This window comes from Ceratotherium simum, chromosome 21 (genome assembly GCF_057802395.1).
Source record: "Ceratotherium simum simum isolate JZ-2026a chromosome 21, ASM5780239v1, whole genome shotgun sequence".
NCBI classification, from domain to species: domain Eukaryota; kingdom Metazoa; phylum Chordata; class Mammalia; order Perissodactyla; family Rhinocerotidae; genus Ceratotherium; species Ceratotherium simum.
The window spans coordinates 37,004,180-37,012,635 of NC_141920.1; the positions used below are offsets into that span (position 1 = coordinate 37,004,180).

Sequence of the window (8,456 nt, forward strand, 5' to 3'; positions counted from 1 at the left end):
TAAGGTAATTCAGAAAAACAGAAGCCTAGGCTTGTGTTGGTGCCCTATCTACTTCCAAAAGATACCTCTTGCTTCTGCTAAACTGTTTCTTTCAGATAATCCTTTCACCAGCTCTTATCTCACCGGAGAATGGAATGTCCCCTTCAAAAATCCTGCCCATACATGGAGAAAAGCCATGTTCTTCAGGACATGTCACTGCCGTTTCCAGGAGAAAAAAGCGTCTCCTATGTGAGGTACCACCATGCACACTAGACCACAAACCTTGTGTTACTTGTGATTCTGTGTCTCAGCAGATGTTCCCTGTGGCTACTATTCAACCCTGTCGGCCTCCAAGCCCTGGGGTATTGGGCATTTTTATTCTGTCTTTTTGTTTTGCTTTGGTTGTTTAGCACCCATCTCATCTTTTGTTTCTTCCATCAGAAAAGGGGGAGTAGTCTTGCTGATCAAAGTGCCCTGCCCTCTCTGACGCCAAGTGGGCTGGATGTGGGGGCGAGTCCTAAGCATAACAGCCTGTGGACTGTGGTCCAGCCCTGAGTAGGCTCTTCTTGGCTGTAGCCTGTTTCGCTGGTACCTGACACTAGACCCTGGAGCTGGCTAGGTTCTGGTCTGCTTCTACGCCTGTTTTTCTTGTTCTTGTCGGTTGCCCCCTTACCCCATTCCTGGCAATTCTTTTAGCTACCTGATAACCTTCTAGTAAATGCTTTTTGCTCAAGTTAGACAGTTTCTTTCATTTGCTTGCAAACGAAGAGTCACTGCTGATACACTTGGCAGGGCCCCTGACATAACAGAAAAAAAAAATCAATGAATGTTTGTCACATAAATGAATAATGACAACCTGAATGTGTATCACCATATTTGTAAAATAGTGGGGTTTTTTTCTGATTCATAAAACAACGTTACCATTGACTAAATTTTGAAAAATTCAGAAAGATATAAAAAAATAAAAGAAAAGCCATTCATATTTCTAGCACCCAGGGGTTGCCTTTTTGTTTTTGTTCCAGTTGTTTATATGCCTATATGATATTTCCACCTCACAAAACACCTATCATTGCAACGCAGTAGTGCATTTGGTAATTTCTACTTAAAAATGTGGTGAAGGTTGTTCCATGTGATTACATAATCTTCAAAATGATCACTTTTAATACCTATGTAATAGTCTATCATTTGGGGATCTTAAAAGATCTTTAGCCAGCCCCTAATTTTTAGTTACATAGGTTGTTTCCAATTTTTTTTACTATTGTAGACTATATTATAATAAACAATCCTCTACGGAAATTTTTGCCTGCATCTACTTCCTTAGCAAAAACTAAAATAAAAATAAAATAAAAAGAGAAATAGTTGTGCCAAGTAATTTGAACTTTTAAAAGCTTCTGACAAATATTTTCTAACTGTTTTCCAGGAAGGTTGTATCATATAACCTTCCCACCAGTAATGAATGAGAATGTCCTTCTCACTGCATCCTTGCCAGTACTGAGTATTTTTAACATTTATTTTTTTGCTCGTTTAACACATGAAATATGTGGCATCTCATTTTTGTTTTAATTTGCACTTCTGTGATTAATAGTAAGAACATTTATTAAATATGTATATTAGCCTTTTTATTTCTTCCTTTTGAATTTTTTTATTCAGACATTTGGACAATTCTATTAGGGTGTTATTTTCTATTTACTGACATGTGAGAATTCTTCAGTGTAATATTATGTTAACTGTTCCATCATGCGTGGTGTCAATATTTTTCTCCATGATTATTTTCAGCTTTAAACTGTACATTTTTTGCATACAAAAGTTTAAAATATATTCAAATCTATCTTCCGCTTTGCAATTCTTTCCATTAATTTTATATTAAAAAATCCTTCCTCTAAAACTAAAGATTTTCTTCTAGCTTTGTTTCTTGCCTGGCAGATAAACTTTTCAATTTATTTGGAATTTAGTGAGTCATGTAAACAGAGGTTCTTATGTTTTCTACACACTTAGCCAATTTCTTGATGCTTTTGTCAAATACTCTTCACTGTTTCAAAAAGCTTTCTCCATCACAATTCTGTTTCCAAAAACTACAAGAGTCTGTTTTCAGGCTATTCTATTCCACCGAGCTATCTATTGATTCTTACACCAGTACTTCACTCCTATAATGACTGTAGTTCCATGATCAGGTTTATTTTTATTTCTGGAAGGGCAATCCACCCCCACCGCTCCACCCACACGTATATTCTTTTTTTGTGTGTGTGTGAGGAAGATCGGCCCTGAGCTAACATCTGCCAATCCTCCTCTTTTTGCTGAGGAAGACTGGCCCTGGGCTAACATCCATGCCCATCTTCCTCCACTTTATATGGGACGCCGCCACAGCAGGGCTTGACAAGCAGTGCGTTGGTGATCGCCCGGGATCCGAACCGGCCAACCCCGGGCTGCCACAGCGGAGCACACGCAGTTAACCGCTTGCGCCACTGGGCTGTCCCCAACCACATATATATAGTTTTGCAAAATTTTCTTGACTATTTTCATCTAGTTATTCTTCCAGATGGATGTTAGAATCATTTTGCCAGGTTGTCCCAAATCCCAAAACTATAGAATTGATCTGGGAAAAATAACCATTTCATAATATCCATCTTTCTACCCAAGAATAAGGTATGTTTTCATCTGTTCATTTCTTATTTTACGTGTCTGAGTAAAATTTTATAGCTTTCTACATAAGTTCTTAGGTATTTATTATTCCCAAACACTTGACATATACTATTTTTCCTAGGTAATTCATATTTTTGTGGGTTCATGAATAGAATCATTTTCTATGCTATTTTTTTAGTTGCTAAATACTGGCATTTTGGGTAGCCATTGATTCTGAACGTGTATTTTATAACCAACCACCTTACTGAAATCTCTTATTAGTTCCTTTGGGTTTTTGTTGACTCAATGGTGTATCCATCACTTTTAAACAAAATCAAGACACAATGTCTGATTTTTTGTTACTTATGTGAAAAGCTATACTTAAGCATATGCATTAAATGAAATTTTATTATTTTTAAAAATCACCTTTTATGAGAATAATAAAACGACATGAAATTGAGGCCACCTAGAAATCCAAAATGTAACCTGTGTTCCTGTGTTGAACCACATTCATTTCCCAGGTACTCAGTCTTACTATCCAAAACTACCAAAAAGGGCTCTGAATGAGAGAGACAGTAAGCCACTTCTCACTTGGATTAAACAGAACAAATAAAACAATGTTGCTGGTGATTAACAGTTCTGACAACTGTGGAAGACAAAGAAATATACCAGGAACTTGTTTTCATATAAAGAGCAATCCCTCTCTTATTGTAACCCCAGAGACAACAGGCCGGATGATTTTTAAAGAAGAACAGGGCCCACTTAGATATCTTCAGAAAGCTCCTGCATACTCTTCCATACATGAGCAGATTCCCTTTTCCCCAGATAAGCATAAGTTTCTTATTTTGAAAGATCAGGATAATAGTATCTAGTAATTATTAATTCATTAAATATTTGTTGTGCATCTGATTCCGGTTCTGGGTTACTGGGAAAGATTAAAAGGCTATCTACAGATAAAAGTAGAAATAGGGCCTGAAGAGAACCTGGCATATAACAGATGTTCAATAAATAATTTTATTAATGATTATACATATTATATATTGTGTATTATTATTAATCTGTAGAAGGCTAAAAGTGTAGTTCACCATTATCTTCCTAGGGCCTAGCACGGCAAATATAAATGTCCAATAAACATTTGTGAAGTAACATTTGTTGAATGACTGATGTATTTTTACAAAAACTTCAGTTGCCTGAACATATTTTGACTCAATTCTTAACTGCTAGCTTAAAACCAATTCTTAGAAGATGTATTTGTTAAAGCCAAGAATACTCCTCTTTTGAAGTCAGAATGAGGTTCTAAATTGCTCTTTTATACTAGTAAAAAAAAAAAAAAATACAAGTCTCTGAAAAATCAGATCCTTTAAATTGGCACAGAAAAATGCTATGAGGCAGAGTATTCACTCCTTCACTCATTCGCCAAACATTTATTGAGCATCATCTACATGCAAGACACAAAATAAATGGCCATCACAGAGCTTACAGACATTAAATAGCCGAACAAATAAATAGGAAATTGCAAATTGACGTAAGTGCAACGGAAGAAAAGTAGAGATTTGGGCTGGTGGGAAGGGAGATCAAGGAGGCCCAAAGGATGAGTACAGCTTGGACTGGCGAAGTATAGGGGGAAATGCTTGGGAAGTTTAAGAAATAGACAGGAGGTCGGTGTGACAGCAGCAAGAGGAGGCGATGCCCAATACAAGGCCGGTCAAGTACCTGGGGCTCCAAGAGTCTCTGGAATCTGTCCCAGGCGTGTGGATGCATTTTACGCAAGGAATTGACATGATCCTATCTGTTCTGGATGAAGGACTGGACAGGCCAAGCAAGGAACCAGGGGTCTTGTTAGAAAGTTATACTAGTGGTCCAGGTGAGAGATGACGACTTGAAGTTTGATGGTGGTGGTAGGGGGGATAGAAGAAGAATCTATCAAGATATATTTAGAGACACATGTAGAAGATAGAATTTAAAGACTGTGGGATGGTTCTGGATATGGGGCAAAGGGAATGGAGGTGTGAAAGATGATTCTTGAGTTTCTGGCTAAAGCAACTCCACGGACAGTGGTGCCATTTACCAGGATAAGAGAGACTAGAAAGGTGTTAAGACTGGGGTATTTTTGTTGCTGTTGTCATTTTTGTTGTTTAATTTGGTTTCCTGTTTGTTTGCACTGTGTTGTTGGGTTAGCAAAAAGGGATGAAGGCAACATTAACAACTCCATTTGGGACAGGGTATGTTTGGGACACCTGTATGAGACTGAGGTCCTAGATTATCTAGGTTTTCAGATAACTGACATTTATATAAGTGAGGAACCTCTGAATGCTGCTCCTCCCTACCATGGTTGGGTATATAAAACCTCAAATAGGTTAGCTGGATTAAACAGCCTTTAAAGTCTTCTCTGAACCCATACTACTCTATCTCTACCATCTGCTCATATGCTGACATCATATTAATGTTGTCATTAAACACAGATCATAAGGATGTTAGCTAACTGGGCTGAAGAATGTACCCCCCAAATTCAAGCCCTGCAAATGTGACCTTATTTGGAATTAGGGCCTTTGCAGATGTAATCAAGTTAAGACGAGATCATACTGAATTAGCATGGGCCCTAAATCAATATGAATGGTGTCCTTATAAGAGGAGGGAACGTTGCCATGTGAAGATGGAGGCAGAGATTGGAGTGATGCTGTCACTAGTCAAGGTACACCTGAGGCTAAGAGAAGCTGGAAGAGGCAAGAAAGATCCTCTCCTAGAGGCTTCGGAGGAAGCATGGCCCTGCCAACACCTTGATTATGGACTTCTAGCCTCCAGGACCGTGAGAAAATAAATTTCTGTTGTTTTAAGCTACCTAGTTTTTGGTAATTTGTTATGGCAGCCCTAGGAAATTAATACAGTCGGGAAGATTAAATAAGATGATGTTTTTGAACCAGCTAGTGTAATACAGGGCACACAATATGCGTTCAATATACATCTGTTTCCCTTCTTCTCATGATGGCCACCACCACTCTCCTGGTGGTTAGTATTATGAGTAATCCCCACACCTACCCATTTAGGTAGGTCTTACTATTCCTAGGCTTGTTTTACAGATGAGGAAACAGAGCCTTGGGAAAGTCAAATAGCTGGCCCAAGATCACAAAGCTACAAATGGAAGAGTCAGTTCAACTCAGCTCTGTCTCGTCACCAAGACACACCCTAGAACACCTGCTCTCACACCTGCAGCGTTTTAGCAGCCTCTGACAGGGTGAAGGAGAAGTACTGCTGAACAATGTTTTCAACGCCTGCAATTAAAACGCACACTTATTAACAAAATAACAAATTGCAGGGACTTCGTACAATCAGTCTCTACCCATGCACGCAGGAACACAAAAATTTTATTCTAAAACCAATGCTATCAATGAACTTGCCATCAACTTCTATTGCTTCCGTTGGCACCGCTTCTGCTTTGCACATATGTATTCCAAGTCAAGGTATTATCATCAGATTGGACATTTATGGCTTTAATTTACTTAAATGCATTTTCCTCAAGCATACCCCATTTCATTTTGATGATACTGACTCATTCTTGCCACCTAAGGAGACCATAAAAATAAATAGTGTAAGTACAAAGGGAAGTGTCTCTAAACTTCATAGTCACAGATGTCCATGCTTTAAATTATAAAGCAGAAAGTAAAAGTATATTCTAAATTTATCTTCCCTCCCTAACTCAGTGAGTTGGACTGCTGAATACAGCAGATAGACAAATACAAGGTGGCAGAGCCCTTATAAGGCGGTGTCAGTTTCATAGAAGTCTAGTGTAGGAGGACTTCTAAAGAGCCTCTTGTCCATCTGGACTCAGGTAAGAGAGAGTCTACATGCCACCAAACCTCAGAAGAGAAAAGGATGCGCTGAGAGGGTCTGTGAGTCACCTAAGACCCTATGGCTATTTCTTGGTAGAAGCCTGTGGCATGCCACGTTTCCCCATTTCCCCCCAAAGTGTATTCTGCCTTCCAAGCTGTCATCAACTATTAATGATGACACCTTCCTCTGGCTTTGTGCCAACTTCTCTTTTTATTCATTACTCTGGTCGAAAAAAGACCACCACAGATAGCCCCAATGCTTCAAATTCTCTTAATCCATATCTCATGTTGAATTAACTGGGGTCCCATGATTAAAGCTCCAGATACACACACGGGGTTCAGGAAGGGTGAACACACTTCTCCGTCAAACTGGGCACCGATGATCCCTGAACTTTTCAAGTTTACCCTCCAGGAGGCCGACATCACGCAATTTTGACAAGAGTTTGGAATCGAGATCCTCTTCCACGCTCTGCCCACACCCATGCCCACGAGCAGAAGTTCTCTCTCTCCATTACAACCCACCACGCACACGCACACCCAGGCAAGTAACAAAGGAAAACAGCCCCATAAAGGCTCAGCTATTGCATCTTCCAGTCCACACCTGCCAAGACACAAAAACCATACGAGAATCCTGCCCTGGCGATATGTCCAACACTCCTGGGGAGAAGCAGGCACCGTGGCACCCCCCGGCCGTGCGCGGCTGTATACACAAAGAACTGGTGCTGGGCTTGTAGCGGTCCAGGGGACCAGCGCGCTCGCAGGGCTGCTATCCGGGGTTCTCCTTCACGCCCTCCCGCCCAGCAGAAAGGAACTATCCTTTATTTGACCCGTAGAGAACCCAGGCTGAATGGCAGCGCATGGCTGTGCGTGTGGCGGTGGTTGGGGGCGGGGGGCGGTCCCCGGATCCCTTCCCTCCAGCCAGCCGGTCCCCAGCCTTTGGCATCTCCTAGGAGATGCACAATTGCGCGCTGTCACAGATGTCCGCTTCGCATCCTCTCCCGGCAAAGCAAGATGCCCCGGGTCCCAGCCGTGCGCATCCCCGCAAGCGCCCCTCCGCGCGCGGATATCTACCCAGGCAGCCCCGCCAGGCGCGCCTGCCTACCTGGTGGCTGGCTGTCAGCGAAGCGGCGCTGCCTCACCCCCTTCCCCTCCTCCGCGGCTACATCGCTCGGAGCGCCATGTTCCCGGTCTCCCTGGGCGCACGCCGGGCAACTACTACGGGCTGGGTAGGGGCAAGGGGGGCGGGGGCCAAAGGGAGGGGGTGGGAGGCAGAGCCAAAGCTTTCTACTCTCCACCCAAGCCTCCCCCAGCTACTGAGCATGCCCAGCTGCCCGGCTTCGCCCCTAGGAGGACTTTCCATGAGCGCACGCAGCTGTTCCGGGTTTTTGTGGCAGCCGGCGGGAGGCAGGCAGTAGCAGCTGCGGGGGGTGAGGGTGGCGAGGTGGGGGGGGGGCGGGGAGGGTCGGGGGAGTGTCTACGCTCCGCGGAGCCCTGAGCTGAAGAAGGCAGCCTTTTGCCAATCCAATCACACCTTCCCTCCGCCCTACCGGCGGGGAGCAGCTCCTGCGCGCCCCCTCCCCACGTACTCCGGGTTTGCAGAAATTTTGTGCAGGACCATCGCAAGGCTGAGCTTTGCTTTGGAGGAGAGCAAAGAGAGGGAGGGGGCGGAGCTGAGAAGCAGATTCGTCCGCAAGCCTCATTGCTACCACCTGGACCCGTGCTTCTCAAACTTTAATGTGCCCACCAATTAAAATGCAGATTCGGATTCAATTCGTGTGGCCTGGGCGCTGAGATTCTACAAGCCAAACAAGCTCCCAGGTGATGCTGATGCTGCTGGTCCTCCGGCCACACTGAGTAGGAAGGATCTACAGACCCCCCTCTGTGACCTCTGAGCGGCCGTCTTTCAACCAGCCAGCCCAGAAATGGACTCTGGCATCCACAGAGGGTCCTCCTGCCTACAGATGGTGTGGCAGCTAACAGTTGATAGTGTCCCCGGGGTTGCTGTGCCCGCCTTGGAAGGGATCTCAGTAG

At 43.3% G+C, this 8,456-nt stretch overlaps 1 protein-coding gene across 1 annotated transcript in view; it reads right to left on the reverse strand.

The window, feature by feature from the left end:
- Nucleotides 1–7,670, reverse strand: part of PAK5 (p21 (RAC1) activated kinase 5) — a 299,091-nt gene extending 291,421 nt beyond the window's left edge. The window contains exon 1 of the mRNA XM_014790078.2: nt 7,528–7,670. The gene's annotated coding sequence lies outside the window, so the exon portion shown is untranslated. The remainder of the gene's footprint in view (nt 1–7,527) is intronic.
- Nucleotides 7,671–8,456: the final 786 nt, after the last annotated feature.